The sequence below is a fragment of the Cupressus sempervirens genome, chromosome 3 (genome assembly GCF_028749045.1).
Source record: "Cupressus sempervirens isolate cs-2001-9-10 chromosome 3, ASM2874904v1, whole genome shotgun sequence".
Classification (NCBI taxonomy): domain Eukaryota; kingdom Viridiplantae; phylum Streptophyta; class Pinopsida; order Cupressales; family Cupressaceae; genus Cupressus; species Cupressus sempervirens.
This window is the reverse complement of record NC_143120.1, coordinates 56,315,603-56,333,434: the sequence shown is the minus strand read 5'-3', so window position 1 is coordinate 56,333,434 and position 17,832 is coordinate 56,315,603. Positions and strand designations below refer to the sequence as shown.

At 33.5% G+C, this 17,832-nt stretch overlaps 1 protein-coding gene across 3 annotated transcripts in view; it reads left to right on the top strand.

Moving 5' to 3' along the window:
* The window catches only part of LOC149564756 (MADS-box transcription factor 14-like), a 315,466-nt gene that overhangs the window by 239,845 nt on the left and 57,789 nt on the right, over positions 1 to 17,832 (top strand). The gene's annotated exons all lie outside the window — the stretch shown is intronic.

Below are 17,832 nucleotides of genomic sequence, written 5' to 3'. Positions count from 1 at the left end.
GGGTTGATAGCCTCCAAATAAGCTATTGACGAGTCGTCTAAAAACATTTGAGGAATTTGGGATAGAGTGCAACTATCTTCCACTAGCACTAGGATTTGCTACATGATGTCTTGCTCAGCAGTATTATTACTGCTAGTACCTATTCCTCCCAACCATGACAAAGAATTGCTCTTATGTTCATCAATCCTAAACAATTCAGATAAAGGTACTTTGATAGTTATTTGTAATAGCATAGTTATCATGTCAATTGGTTCAGATACAGTAGGTTTTACAAGCATACCTAGAGTTAAAGTTTTTTGAATAGCAGTCACAACTATTTGATTAGTAATATCAGATCCTAACTTCTTGTCTTGCACACTTGCTTTAGTTGTCTCATTTTTCTCAAATTGGACCTTCTTTTTAATCTCCCACTTCTTGTTTTCAGTTATCTTGAACCCTTTCTTTTTCTAAATTATCTTTCTTATTGTCATCCTTCATCTTATGTGTAACATTCTTTATAAAAATACCAGAATTCTTACCCACTTCATTGTTCAGTATTATATTTCTCAAACTATAATTAGTATGGACTTGATAAATCATTTCTGTAGTAATTCTGTCAATGTTCTATTTGGAAGACATTCTCAAATTTATATGACCAATGTCAAAAGATGTAACACATACCTTGTCTTAATCATAATTTTCATTATTTGAGAATACTTGCTGGTGGTTTAATTGGTAAACAACTCTCTAGTTAGCAATGTTATTTTCTTGCTCTTCTAGGTCAGAGTCTTCATAGTCATTAAACATATTGACCATATTATAACTTATATCATCGTGATTATTTCCTTCTTTCCCCACCTCACTCTACATATTTTGATGTACAACAAATGATTGAGGACCCACATAGTAGTTTGAGGAGTGAGGTGATTGGGATATGATGCACCATCATACATTTTCATTCATTTTGACATAACTTTTTTTGCAGAGGATTAGGGGTACCTTTATCGATCACATTTTGTGTCAGGTAAGGAATAGGTTTACCATCTTTCCATTGGGTAGTATACAGGGTAATTGTGCATTCCTTGTTGTCTATTGAAATGATTTTTGTTCATTGGAGCCTTTTCATCAATGTTAGGTTTGTGTGTGTTGAAATTTGGTAGGTTCATCTTCTTCAATAAGTCCAATATGTGACCTATTGTGGCTTTCTTAGGCTTCTTTCCTGTAGGAGATTTATCATTCTCTTTCTTATTGTTCTTGGGATTGAATAACTTTGGATCATCTCTCCTTCCTAGTTTACTTGATGCCTTCCAATTGTTTTCAATATTCACAACTACCTTGTAAGCATCCCTTAAAGTCTTGGGATCGTTGTCTCTCAATTGATAAGCCATTTTAATATCAAAAGCATTCAAATATGTTTGAAGGCACACATCCTCATTTAATCTCATAACCTAGAATAACTTATTCATTCCGTTTTGAAGTCTCACATTGAAACCAAAGATAGATTCATTAGGGTTCTTTTAATGTTATTGAAATCATTCAACATGAATCCAACATTAGTGTCATTCCCATATTGTTCTTTAAATAATTATTTGAAATCATTCCATGAACTAATGTTATCATCTGATAATCTTGTAAACCAATCCCTTGCATCTTAAGTTAATAAATGTACAAACAATTTCATCACTATATCCTCATGTTCAACTTCAAAATCATTTAACATATCTATAAAGTTTCTCAAATGTTCCTCACTCGTAACAAAATTATTTCTAGAAAAATTCACAACTTTGTCTCTTAGATCAAATAATATTGGATGAGGAAAACAAGGAATACCTTAGAATGATATTTGTCTATAATTTTCCATCTATATATGCTTCTTCTAAAAAACAACAACACTTGATGTACTCACTACATTGGTCTGGATATGAACAACATTTTGAGACTATTATATTTGAACAGTAGGGATTTGGGTACTAATGGTGGATGATGAAGCAGGGGCAGATTGAGACATATTTTGGTTTGAGACTACTGGTCCACAAGTCCAAGTCCAAACTTGCCTCTCCAATAGTTCTAGTTCCTTTTGCACGATGTCCAAGTTTTGTGTTAAAAGACTTCATAATAACAGAAATATAGTCAAAACTATTTCTCTTTCTCTAGGAGGAATATTGATGGCATGAAATATTTTTCTTATGAACATGTCCATGTCAGTTATGGGTAGCTGCGTTATAAAAAAATCATATCCAAAATACTCAAGTTTATCTTTATCCTTCTTTACACATTTTTTACGTCATCTAGTACCTTGGCATAAATAGATAATTTTCACATACCTTGCATAGTTGAACTCTTTCTATCCTTTCCTTAGAAGATTCCACAAGTCATGTATATTGTGCATCAAAATATTTTATAAAATTATATTGTCTTTAAATGGAAGCACTTCCATCTTGGTAGGTTTAGCATCCTCTTTCATTATATGTATCATGATATATTTGCATTTAGGATGCATTTTGTACTTGATTCCTTCATTCTAGATGGAATTAGGGTTAGGATCTCAAAGATTCTCCTTAGTTTCTCTCCTCTATGGCTCTATTTTCTAGGTAGTATTTAGGTATAGGTCCTACTAGCTTTTATCAGATCCATTGTAGGACTTGGTGTCTATTGCTCTTCTTTTGGTCTCCCTAATGATGATTCGTAGGTTGACGCTGAGCTAAGGAAAGGTTGACCTAGTTGACCCTGACTTAGGGAAAGGTCTAGGTTGACCTTGACCCAGGTCAAGTTTAATGTCATCCTTGACCTCTCTAGGAGTATGATCTCCTTTTTCATTTTTTCCCGCAAAGGGCTCTAAAATTAGTGGTGGGGTTTTAGATTCAAATATGAAATGGGTTAATGTGAGATTCATTTTTCTCCTCCTTAGTTAATTATGTTTATTGGACCATAATTTGAGGTGAAATTTTAATTATGGGTCCTCGTATTACTCTAGGAGCCTCACCTTGAAGCCTCTATATAAAGAATCTCATTTTTCATCTTTCTACAATTAGAAAAAGATGGCAACCAGGAGACAACAAGAACATGATAACTATAATCAATAGATGATGTTATGAAGATGCAAGAGAATGATATAGAAGATCAAGCTATTGTTGATATCAAATATTATTATATCTTTGTGGACATCTATTTGAGAGCAAGAGAGATTGAATGTTCCTTGATCAACCATTATCAATTTTTAAGTATCTTGATATAGAATCATGGGGTAGCAATTACAGGTTATGAGTTTGGTAATTGTACTTTAGCCTTTGGGCCTTGGTATGCTTTCTTATCTTATTCAAGTCTATGCATTTCTTTCTTATACACATTTACATACATATTCATGTTAGGGTTTTAATGTAGTAGACTAGATCTTGGCATTACATGTTTTATTATATTCGACTACTGATGGAATTGGAATCACTAAAATGGGGATTTGGCTAAGGAAAACCCTAATATAGCCAATCCAAAACCCTATTTTTAGATATATGTAGGTGTTGTTTTTAATATCGTAGTGCAGATTTGGATACCCTTTTCGAAAAAATTTTGAGATCCGTGGAAAAAAAATTTATTGGAGCATAAAAGTTCATGGTTGACTTTTTTGGGCACAATTAGACCATGCCAATAGGGTCAAGGTCAACCTCCCTTCAAACACACAAATTATTTGTGGATTCTCTCCATGCTGACATTTCCAATCCGGAATAGTTTACAGATTTTCCAGAAGCTACGCACGACATTAGCAAACAAGTATTTTCATATTGGTTCCATATCGGGTTATGTATCTTATCCTATCAAATTTCAAGTGTTGTCTACTAGTTATTTAATATACACTCTAAAAAAAAAATGAATAATGGTGAATATATTATGCATTGCTATAGATCCATTTTCTTCTTATTCATTTTGGTGAACCCATGATAGACAACTCTTTCTTTCTAGTCTTAGATTTGCATCTTGTTTTAGATCTTGCATTTTAATTAGATTTCCTTTATTTATATGTTTCAAAGATACTAAAAAAATTGCAAAATTTCTTTAAAAGTACAAGAACAGTTATAGTTTCATGCTTTTTATATTTCATTATGTAAGATTCTTGATTGAAATACTTTGATGAAGTTTTTATTGTAAAAAGGGATGGATCCCTTAATGAGGTACATGGAAGTTATATTGAAAATATTCTAAATAAGACCTCCATTGATCCTATTCCTATCTCGCTCTCCTCCAAAACCTCTCTAATTGACCTTTACCATAGTGTGTGTGCATGATTAGCTTCATGTTCCACTATAGGATGTCCTAGAATGAAGGTTAAGGCTAAACCTAGTGATCCTTTGGATTTCTTTGCTAACATTGATTTCATTTCACATGCTTATCACAAATTGAATAACCCTCAGCCTACTATTCTGGTATACTTATTGCCTTCTCAACCTATTCTTTCTCAACCTCACAAGGTTCCTTCTACCTTTAAGGAGTATAAGTTAGTTGATCAATTATGTGTTATTTCTGCTAAGATATGTTATGGGAGTTACTTCAAACCTCTTTGACATATTATGAGGCATTGCAAAAAGCTTTATCCAATCTTCCTGCTTCACCTCGTAATCAAGACAATATTCCTTCTATTTTGGATTACATGAATGCTATAACTTTTGTACTTTCTATTGTGTTTTTTGATAATGATTTACCTTCTCTTTAGGTGTAGAATCAATGTGATTCTCTAATGGTTGTTATTTCTATTAATCAGAGTACCATTCAAAGAACATTAATTGATAATGGATCTAGGCTTAATGTTTGTAGAATACATATACATACAACACTAGATCAATTGTTGTATTTCATAATTCGTTTGATTTTGAGTTATTCATACAAGGGGTAACTGCACTTATATCAATACAACTAGTTCCTTCTGAGTGTGAAGAGTGGAATGAAAGTGCTTCTCACATTGAGCTGGGTTTTATGATAATTGCATACCGTATATTTTCAAGTTTGTCTCCAGACTCATAATTCTTTGGCTTGTTTCTTGTGTGAAGAGTGTGAGGTTGCACAATTTAGTGTATAGTGAGAATATATTCTCAAGTACCTTCTTTACTTTTTCTATTTTTGTAGAAAATTTCAGTTGTGATACTGTGATTCCACTAGATATTTTCTCATTTACCTTACAATGAAACTTCTTTTTAGACCATTCCATGAGTTTTGCATAGTCTCTTGGTCCTCATTTGTCACCTGTTCAACAATTTTTGACAGTTCTTCCAATATTGGCTTGGTTTCATTAGGTGTTTATGTAATGCCCCGTCAAGGGATCCAAAGAAATTCACTAAGTTTACCAAACAATTTTTTTTTTAAACATGAAAGATAAACCATTCATAACATCTACGGAAGCAATAGAAACAATTTGAATAAAAGTACACATAACATAACATAACAGATTACATTTTTTAAAGATCCCTTAACGTTGTTTCACATCTAACATCACATAACAATGATACATCCAACATTCTTAAATTACATTTTAGATTGCTCAATCATCCATTGTACATGTTACAAGGTATGAAAATCCATGTAAATATAGTACATCATCATCCAATATTAATCCATGATGCAATTATAGTAATTGAAACCACATATCATACATGATATAACATCACAATAAAGATATAAACATCCATCATAAAAGATAATCATATATCACAAACATAAATAACTAAATGCACGGTTCCTCCCAACCGTAAATAGCATCATTAGACCATCGTGGATCCTAGCCATCCCTCCATGCGTAACATCCCAAAGCACCGAAGAGATCATCGGTATTAACATAGTAGGAATGTCACTCCTAAAACATCCCACTAACATACAAAGTAAAGCATAAGATATCATCATCTAACATATGCAAATCATCAATATAAGAAACATACCAGTAAATACATCCATCATAAAGTATATCATCAATCATAATGATCCAAGATCATAGTGAAGATAAATACCAACCAAGAATACTCCAGCCACAGTGTCTCGGACAGATTTCAAATGATAAGAGTGGAAAAAACACTACCACCCGACCGCGTGGTACCTAAGTGGTCCACTCCCACCGTGCTGAGGAGATAATCTCAAGTCCCAAACAGGCTATCAAAACCACATAGCATAAATCTCTATAAGTTCAGGAATCCTAAAAGTACACTAACTCAAGGGTTCCATCACACAAATCTGACATCTAATTTCCAGAGGCACAACAATGACATGTAGGAAACCTACTATGCAAGTGAGAAAGTGTCATCGCATTTATCACGTACAAGTTACCCTGGCAGTTTTCTAAACTCCACGGGTCCATACTGATCTCATGCGGCCACTAGTATCCTCTCATACTGACGAGGTATACTACGGAATGTAAGGTCGCAACCATGCATTCTCACTACTCCCAACCTAGCCTGTACAAGAACTCAAGGCATGGGCGAGAACCAAAACAATTATCTTTTTAGGTTCATTTAATCTCCATTTAGTGTGTAAATGTTATCAGTTGTTAACAAAACTTACAATGAGTTACCCTGGCAGCCACTTAGGGCCCCAGCCCCCGTTGCAAGCCACTTCCTGACACTACAAGTAGATTACCTACCCTAAGCTCATGGAATCATAAAATCACCCCAGTCCTATACAAGCGACTGTAAAGAAAATCCAAAAGATAATTCATAAAAAGAATCATCAAATATCCATGATAAAAGCATCAAATATCCACAATAAGAATCATCAAATCTCCAAGATAAGAATCATCAAATCTCCATGAGCATTTGGAAAAGCATCCATAGAAAATCATGACCACAACAGTTCTCTATTGGCAACTAAAAGCATCACTGATAATCATAAGTATCCATTGGTTCTCGATAAGCAACCAAAAATATCTCAAAATCATACTGATCAAAGACTCCAAAATGGTTGAGTCAAACATGTCACAACATGACATCATCAAGAAATAAGTCAACATTTAAGTCCCATCATGGCGACTAGAAAATAATCCAAGGATAACTGATCGATGACTAAAAAATGATTAGCTCAAGTGTCTCATACACAAGAATCTCAACTATAACAATCAGTAAATACAAACATTTCATAGAGCATACGATCACATTACCATGGTTGGGCTTATAAAGATCGAGACCAAATAAGATCAACATGCCATCATATCTCATAACCCCTGAGCCTCTGGTAACAACCTAGAACTGGTCAACACTAGTCAACCCAAAACCCAAAACAAGAAGCATAGAGAATACACGATGCAAACACATGTTTTGGTTTTGCTAAAATCTCATAGTTGAATCAAGTGTAGGAGGTTTTAGTTTTCGTTTCAAGTATACTTTCAAGTGTCTAAGTTTCATCATTTGACCTACAAGTCAACCCATGTGTTCCCCAATAATATTCTAAGAATAACTTAAAGGTAAATACTTTACTCATTAAAATGATCATCATTGACCTTTAATTCACTCGTTCTCTATATTTAATCATGATCCATATTCTAATTGATTAACTTTTCAACTTTTCTAAGATCATTATTTGTTATAAGAACCAATTACTAGTCTTCGAATAAGAAGAATATAACTTTATTTATCTCAATCCATTAATGTAGGTACACCATCTATGACCTATTAACATCTAATAATCTTAATTAAGACTTAATTAAATATTATTAAAATTTGAAGCCTCTTAATTCAATTGTTATCATCATTGACAATCATATAATATCTAAAGTCATAATTCAAGTCATAAGACTTGTCAACTTCAATATAGGTAATCTACAATCTCGTTAAAAGAATTATATCATTAAATCTCTATTACATAACTTAATTATTAATTAAATTTATTTAACTCTCATTAATTGATTTAATTAATAATTGCATAACCATAGCAACGTTCCAATTAATATCAGTTGACTATTAACTAACTAGAATTCTGTAAGATAAAAGTCAACTATAATTCAATACTCAAATGATCATATCACTAATTCAATAATAATAACTTGTTACTATTTAATTACAAGCTATATTGAAAATCTTAATAATAATTCTGTAATGACCACATTCGTCATTCTTATATGAATACTGATGTTTCCTTAATTAATCTATATCATCAATAACCATTTAGATCATTATACTATCATTTACTAATAATTTGCTAGACTCAACAAACATTAATAAATAATAAACTTATCACAACTATAAATAGTCAATCTAGAGAACCTTTACAAAGAACTTCATTAGCTAACTCTTAATACCACTAAGGTATATCAATAATACACAATGTATTAATCATAACAATAATTCAAATCGTAGCTATGTTATAAGAAGGTCAAAATGTAACAATGACCAATTGTCCAATATCATTAAAATTTGAGTCTCTTAATTTAAAATCATCTTCGTAATATAAAATTACCATCTCTAAATTATTTAATATATATTAAATAGTATTTAACATACATTATAAAAAGTCCACTATATAAACTATATTAAAATCTCTTTTCTTTTAATTTCCTCTCATTTAAAAATCTATTTACTTAGATTGACTAATAATTAATTACACTTTTTCTACTATTAACTAATTTTAATTAAATTTGATTTAATTAGATTAGATAATAAACCATATAAAACTAATGCATATTAATAAGATTCTAATAAGGGAAGATTGCAATAATATCTTTAATTCATTTCATACTTTGATATATTACTTCTGTGAAGTTTAAGCATAAAGAATTCTTGGTTATGGGAAATGGAGAAATATCTGTTTTTGAATAAAATAGTCTTAGTACGACGGCCATATCTCCTTAATGAACTGTTGGATCGGGCTGAAATTGAAATATGTTGGAGAGAGCCAAGTTGCGCCAATTCTGACTGGAGCGATTGAATAAATTCGATCACGATAAAAATTTATGAATGACTGAGTTCGGGTCTATCCAAGGGGCAGCGACAGGACAATTTGTGATGAATTAAAAAAAATTTCTTAAAATAATTGTTCTCTAAATTTATCCAATAATTTCACTAATGGATTTGGCCATAAATCTTGAAACCATTTTCAAATCTATTTCAATTTGATCCTAATTCGAACCCAAACCCGTTTAGATCTAATTTCTTCCTTAATTGGATCTAGGGTTTTTCTATTGTTTTCTTCTCAACCAATAGCATATCTAGATTCTAATTTAATTGTAGATTCAATCACAAAGAGTATTGAGACACATATAACAAACATGATGAAGACAGGAAGAGAAATAGTGCAAAGAGAATATGCGAATATCACGAGTGCACCTGGACACTGATGCTAATCCGCCATGCCTCAGAAGTCCATAGAAAATCCCTTCCTTCTCCATCATTCACAATTCCTCCAAGATCCAAGCCAATCAAATCCTCCAAGCGACTAGAAGAGTTAGAAGGAACATAGAAGCATGTAGAAAATATATGAGCATATGAACTTCTCCAATGCATGTAAGCTTTGAAGCTTCCATTTTAAGCTTGTAGCTTGTAGCTTCCATTCAGCTTGTCCAAACACACTAAGAGAGCCTCTATTTAAAGGCCTCTAAGATGCATCTAGAGTGTCTCTAGAAACAACTAGAAGATAGACATGACAACCAAGCATGATTCTTCTCCAACTTTCTAGATGAGTCTTAAGGTTGTAGAGACCATGTGCTCAAATAAAAATGCTAACTCTTAAGTGTAGACAACTTGTGCATTCTTCGAGTGCAAACCCCTATGTTGTCTACATGAGAACTCTCGAGAATTTGCCAACTCCTATGTGCGCAAATATTAAAATAATGCACATCAATTAATATAATATTTACTTTACTCTTTCCAATTTAATTTATTTATTTATTAAATCTCATGCACTAACTTTTATAATTCCACTTTTCAATTTTAATATATTTATATTTTAAGCACATGAAATCTAGAATCTTTTATTAATTTAAATATATTTTCCACTTTTAAATTTCATTTTCCAAAACTTAATTGCTAAAATATTTATTAGCTTTAATAATAATATTATTTAGTCATTTATTTAAAAATGAACTCCAAATATATTATTATTAAAATAAATATTGTCACATTTCAAATTTAAACTTTTAGCTTTTATTTTCAAATTTAATTATTTTATTTAATTAATTTCTCAATTAATTAAATAAAATAAATATTAAAATACCATATTAATTTTTCATTTAATTAAACCATTAATTAAATCTTTTAATTAGGCTTAATTAATAGAAAATATATCAAAGACTCATAAAGGTAAAAATATGAAAACTCATCATAGCCAAAATACATACAAAATAAAACCAAGGGTTTAAATCACAAATTATGTCATCCGACATATTCGGAGGGTACTCAACTTAGATACTTGTCCTAATTCTCAATTAGGACAAATGGCTTAAAAGGTAGGGATTTGGACTTGAAAATTTATCTCCTCTCTCTTATCATTGAGATAATGTGATAGGGTATGCTCATCTTGGCAATTCAGGAAAGTCGATACTCGGTACCTACAACCTGCATAAAATCCATGCATGTACTAACACAATATATACTAAACTAAACAGGCAATGGCAGGAAGTGTTGCATCGTGTAGATCCTGACTAGCAGGTGACTACGACTCCCTTCCTTAACTACATCAGACCCGCCATACAAAAGCAAACACGTAAGCAAACATGCACACCATACACATGCAAGTATGGGGTAAGTATCCATAAGAAAGCACATATGATAATAAACCATCTAGCTAATCATCATTAATAACTGCAAACACTGAAAATAATCATCATGCATACATGAAATGTAAAGTCTAAGTAATCTCATCACATAATAGACTGAATCCATAACACAATATCTGATAATCTCAAAACAATGCTGCTAACCAACAAGATAAAACTAGCTCTAAAAGAGTTCAGCAATGATAACAAAATGTGAACCAGGGGCAGGCACTACAGTTTACAAGCCTAATGCATCTAAAAAGATGATTTTGATCTCATGCAGTGCTTTCCTCTATTTATACTCCTTTCTAAGTATGTCTTGGTTCTTTTTCCTTTCTAATGCCTCCTGCATCTCATTGATCTTTTCAATATTGATGGTTGCATAGTCATATTTGTGTATGATAATTTCTTCATGTAATGTTGGGTCTACAAAGTGAAGTACCCTTGTAGCGTTTTTGGACCTTGAGCTAGGTGCTGAAATTTGAAGTGGCATTGCTTCAATGCTTGACTTTTGAAGAACTTTTGTAGGAGTTCCTGTAGTTTGTAAATTAACCAATGTTCAAATTGCTTCTCACTCCTTTTCTTTTTGAATTTCCTTCTCTTCTTTTGTTCTTCCTTGATCAATCACAATTATTGATGGTGTACCTTATTTTTGTGCAGTAGGAACAGATACCTCAATCTATCCTATTTGTTTCTTTGTTGGCTCTCATGTAGTTTGAGTTTGTTGTCGAATCATGATAACTTTCACTATGGTATCAACATTAGCTTATGTATTTTCTGATGTTTTCTCTTGAGGTTGTCCACTGATAGCTGCAGGGATGACAAAAGGTATTTCTTGTGTTTTCACCTTATCCCTAGTTAGGTTGGCTACTACTTTTTACAACTCATCCACACTGAACAATACTGAATTCTCACTCAACTTTGCTTGTAATGTTGATTGGTCAAGGATCTTCTTTATATCCTCTATAGTTCATGGATTAATGTTCTGAACTAAGTTGTCAAGAATATCCTTTACTTTTACTATATTTGCAAGTGTGTTTGTGCCATGTGGAAGGCTTAATGGTGGCAATTTTATGTCTTGCACACTTTGATCTGTTTGCTGCTCCTCAAGTTTTGCCATTTCACCTCCCTTTTATTGTGCATCCTCCACTATGTTTTCTGCCTTTCTTTCTCTATTTCTCCTTCTTTGTCATTTTCTTCCTCTTCTCCATTATTTCTTCCCTCGAAGGGATCCTTCTTTCCTTCTTTAACAGTACTTAACCCATATATCAACTTCCACATTTGAGTTGATTTCTTGACAACATCTTCAATCTTGTTTTGAAGAATACTAAAGGCCCTGTACATAGGTGCAAATTTTCTACGATGCTTCTTATTTTCCTTTGTTATTTTTCCTTTTGACAATTCCGGCATCACTTGTGCCAATGTGAATTCTCTTATTTCCTTTTCCATGTTTAGGAAATAATGCCATTTATTCTCAACGATGGAATAGAGATCATTGGGTATTGTAGTGTCAAATTCAAGTGGGGTATTCTTGAATTTTTCCATCATGGCATATACAAATTCTTCAACCTTATTTTTTTCTTCTCTACTTAATTTATTGAATTCAATAGCTTTCAAACCTATCAAGTTTGCATTATCCCTAATATTATCACAAATGTTATCAATATTAGACTTGGGTGCATGACTTACCTCTTTGAACTGCGCACCTAATGTATGTAGTTGGTAAAACAAGGGTGTAGTTGGTAAGATTGGTTAGAACTTGAAAATTAGAATGTGGGTATGCAAGATATGAGTTTTTTTTGGATTTTTTAAGGATTTAGGGATGATATGCAACCTAGGAAAGTGCCTAATGAAGTAGGGTTTTGATATGCAAGGTGAAAATACCCTAGGGAAATAATGCAAATGGAAATGTGAATGACGTTTCAAAATTTGATTAAAAGAGATTCTATGGTGTGCAAAATGAAGATTAAGGTATGCAAAATGTAGGTTAGGGTTGGATTTTTCACTTGGTAATGATGTTTAATGTTAATGTATGCAAGGTGGACTATGCAAGGGATGGTGTGCTCGGGTTGATAATGACATTCAGATTATGCAAAGTGAGGATAAGTGATCAAGGAGACAAGTTGGTTGATAGACAATTTGATAGGGTTTGGTGGTGAGAATGATGCTAGGACTTTGAACAATCTAAGATGAAGGGAATATACCACTAGGTAAGTCAAAATGATGTTTAGGGAGACTAGGAATATGATGATGCTAATGATAAGGGTATATGCAAGGTTTTGAACTTAGGAGAAATCTTTTGGAAAGTATCTTGTCTAAATATTTAACCTTGTGAATGACTTTGGATCTTGACCAAAAAGTGATAAAAGACAAAAAGATCAAATTGATAAAGATGATAAGGTCAAATATATCAAGATATAGATAGAGTTTGACCAAAGAAAATTATAAGAAAGGAAAAAAAGGACTAGTTAAGATCCATCATCCATCAACACTAGGACATACTCTAGGAATCATACTTTGTTTAGATTTTTGACTAAATTCAAAGGTTTTGGGTTCTAAATGGTGTTTAGGGAGCTCAAAATGATGGTGATGGTGAGAAAATATGTAATATACAAAGGTCCTAAGATGAAAAATGAGATTTTGGGTGTAGGATGTCATTTTTGGGTTAGATACGGAATGAGGATCTATGGAGGCTTCTAAATGCAGTTTTAGGGTCCCAAAATGCAGTTTGGAGGCCAAAAATTGTCATACAGGTTTCCAACTACACTCTGAAAACACCACTTGTGATCCAAAGGTACCAATTGTGGCTATGGTGTAGTTGGGGCCAATTTGGGTGCTGTTCATAGTTTTATGGCACAGTTGGGAGACTAGGTTAAAGGGTTGCTGGTTTTGAGTTGCGTGGTTGCCAAGTTGTTCTACTAAAGAGCTAGGGTGTAGGGGTTGATGTTGTGATCGGATAGAAGATGTAGAATGAAGGTTACAACCTAAGGAATGATGTTCTAAGTGAACAAAATGAAGGCTAGGAGGTGTAGAATGTAGATTAGGGCATGCTAATACAAGGGGACCAACCTAGGTACCTAAGGACACCTCTGAAGTCTCTAAATGTTTTCTAGAATCCCAAACTGGTTTCTCAGACCACCATGTGTGCTCAAATAGTACTAACTACACCTATGTTGTAGTTGGAGCTAGTTTGGGTGCAGTTGGTAGTTTCAGGGTGCAGTTGGTAAACTGGACTAAAACTAAGGCAATTTTAAGTGCTAAGGTTTCCAAATTGATGTCATAGTGAGCTAAACAATAGAGGACAATGCTAAGACCAGAATGAAGGTTTAGAATGACATCTAGGACACTTGAAATGATGGTTAAAATGTGTAATATGAAGTTTGGGTATGCAAAGATGCAAGATGGAAGATGCAAAGTGCAAATTTTGAGGTTGAAATGCAAAGAATGTAGGCTAAACCCTAATGAAGGTAGCATGAAAGATGGGGGATTCTATGTGAGGACTAAAATACACAAGATGAAGCCTATATGATGCAAGTATGAGGTTCAAACTATGGTGAATGCAAGTGGCTTATATGCAAGGATGAAATCTATCTTATGCCAAGTACGTTTAGGTTCACAAGTACCCATGTTTTCCAAGTTTTGAATGCATTGGACGAAAGTTTGCAAATTTTTGACCAAGGTTGTAATGTTTGGATAGTGTTTGATGTTTTGACAAGGTTTTAACAATTTTAAATGTGTAAATTTGTAAATTGGCTTTTATCTTGATTAATGTTTTATACAAACGCAAGACACATTAAGACAAGAATAGATGTTATTAAAAGTGAACAGTCACACCACAACCTAGGCTTTAGGATTGTATCTACTAAATTCCTACTTGAACCAAAGTTTAGCCATGCTTATCCAAAGTGGACAACTTAGGATCTTGGCACCACAGGCTCTTTCTTACAGCGCACTCACTTCTCGAGGCTACCAAGATCAGCTTCCCATGGGGCATGACATCCCAAGGGACTGTTGCCTCTACTAAGGACCTTGAGAATGTAGGATGCCTTCACAGGCATGGTGGATAGAAAGGATTTTGGCCACTAAAACATGGTTTTTAGTAAGGCCATTCCATTTGGTAAGTGAATGATAAACTTCCTCAGAAGGTCTCCCAGCCATGAGAACAAGAGTTTGACACACCGCAAGGGTACTAGAGGAGAGCTATCATGCAGCAATACTGCTGACACAACTTTGACTGTGATCATGTTTTATATAGTGGCTAGAACATTAACCTAGTTTTTGGCTTGTTACCACTCTGATGTCATCCCCTAGCATACCCGATATCAGGTATCTTGGTCCAAGGTAGGGTTCCTATGGAAGTCACACGGATTTCTCTTACACCCAAGATCCACAAATGGCAAGGGGAGAGGATATGTCCATGTAACCCCTAGGGTTTTAGACATTATAGACACACCAAGAAGAAAAGAAAAGTTCATTTTATACACCAAAAAAAGTGTTATCTAACCTAGGAAATCCACACACATGGTTTTGAGAAACACATAACATCTTGAACATCGTCCTACAAACAAGCATTAGTAGTTTTTGATGATTAGTCTTCATCCAACGGTCACCACATGATGCAAATAGACCATTAGTAACACAAAACCATTTAATCTAGGTGTTAGAAGCAAACAAAAACCCTAAATGTATATTTTGATTAAAACATGTGCTTTCTATGAACCAAGTTCGCTCTAATAGAGCAGACTGTGCCCCAAAAGGCCAGAATGTCCTAGGATTACCCAAGTGTGCTCAAAAAGTGCTAACTACACCCATGGTGCACTTGGGGCCCAAAAGGGAAAAGTTGGGAGACCAAGTGTAGATTGTGGGGAATTGAGCCCTAAATAATACCCAAAAACTAGTTTTTTTAAGCTCTACCCTCCCAGGTGTGCTCAGATAGTATAGAATATGCCCATGGTGAAATTGTATCCCAGAAGGGTACAATTGGCCATTTCTAAGTGCAGTTGGTAAGCTAGGAATAATAGACAGGGGATATGGTGGCTCCTAGACTGTTAAAATTGCCTCCTAGGGGTCTCAAGTGCAACTTGAAAGAGCAGAGTGCATCTTAGGATAGTATGCTATCAACATGCACGAAAAAAGAGTATACAACCATATTATTGGGCCCCATAATTAGACTAGGTGTGATAAAGGAAAGAGAATAAGCCTTATACACCTCCAAGTCAGCTCCTTCCTTGCACCTACAAGCACAAACAGAAGAAAACCAAGTTAGTTAAGTATGTTCACATGGTAATGCTCCCCCATACATAACATATAGTGTACTATACATATAATATACATTTCTTGTACAATCTACAATTTTATTTCAGTTTTCTCCCCTTTTCTCTTTTTACATTTTTCTTTCAATTTTCTTGTCCTTTCTCTTTTTACATCTTATCCAATCTTTTCCCCTTTTTGAAATTAATGCCAAATATTTATGCTATATATTTAAATAGGAATGCCAAAATGACACAAGAAATCTGAGTGTACCTTTAGGATACGTGGTGTCCCAATTCTGTTGCAAGACCTTACAAATGTGCAATGCAATCTGCACTTCTACTAATAATTCAATCATGTGGTCTGCAATGGAGAAATTATTGTCATGGATGAGCATTTTTGAGTGTGCAATATACTTTTGGAGTGCATCGATGTTAGGGGGAATCATATTCTCAATATCTATCAAAGTTGATTTGATTCTTGCTTCTTCTCTAAGCAGTTCTACCTACATATCTGTAAGAAATTAGATCTTATTGGAGTGAGTAGAGCTAGAACTCAGGTCAAGCTGCAATTGTTGTGCACTTTCCTTTAGATCTTAATTAATTTTATAGTAATTTGTCTCTTACTTCATTGGTGAAAATTCATGTATCCCACAATTTACCAAAAAGTAAAGATACATTAATGCAAGAGGTTTCTAGAGTGCCTGAAATAGTAGATGTCTCTACTTTCTGAATGACAATTATTTGAGCAATAAGTTCTAAAATTTTATTCTCAAACGTTTTCTTAGCTCTCTGAAATAATTTATCCTATCCTTTCAAATCTTCATTATATTTTTGGACTACTGTAGGATAGGAAAATGGGCTAATGTCTAACATACTATGACCAAATCACAAACTCAATAAGAATACATTGACACCCTCTAGTCTACCATGATAGCCAAATAAACAAAAAGGAAGAAACATAAGGTTAAAAACCCCTTCTTTCATTTGTAGCTCCCATGTCCTTCTTTCCTCTCCATATGATTTAGCTCCAAATTGCCTATAATGCACACAATTAGAAAAAAAAAGCCTATGGGAATGATGATGGTATGAGAATACAAGAAGATGTGATTTTAGCATGAGAGATGGAGCAAAAGACTAAGATCTAGGGAGTCAACAACTCAAGGATTCAAGGGACCAAAAATGAGAGAAAGAATGCTTATTTTATAATCAACATGGAAGATGAGAGCGTTGGAATTGTCACCTTGGATATGTGACTTGGCAAGAGGTTCCTTTGAAAATCCATGACACATATGACACAAGATGCTAGGTGTAGGATTGTATGATGCTTGGAATTCAAACTTGGCTAAAGATGGAAGATGATCTATGACGCATCATATGACACCTCAAACCCACTTAAAGCCAAGAATCTATGATAATGGAAGCCAAATATGGATGTGCATAAGAGAATAAGAATATCTAGAGTATGACATATCTTAGCCAAGTGTAAATGGAGAATCCATGACGTGTAAAGTGCACATGTCACAGTGATGTCAATATCATGTGGAATATTTGAATTAAAAATCCCTATTCTGCATAAATAAAAATCAGTTAAAATGGAATTAATGGAGGAAAATATGATTTAGGAAATTGAGAATTTTCATGGTTTTTGAAGGATGAATCAATTAATTTATAAAATTATTTAATTGAGGAAGTTGATTAAGAAGAAATCATTAGTGAAATGATATAGGATTAAATAATGGGTTATTTAATCCTATAGACAAAATTAGTAGACGATTGGCCAATTTGATTAAATAAGTGCGACAGTATCCTTTGATGAAATGTGTCAATAATTGAGATTAATCAGGATGATGATGGTTAGACCAAAGCCATGGTCAAATTGATCTATTG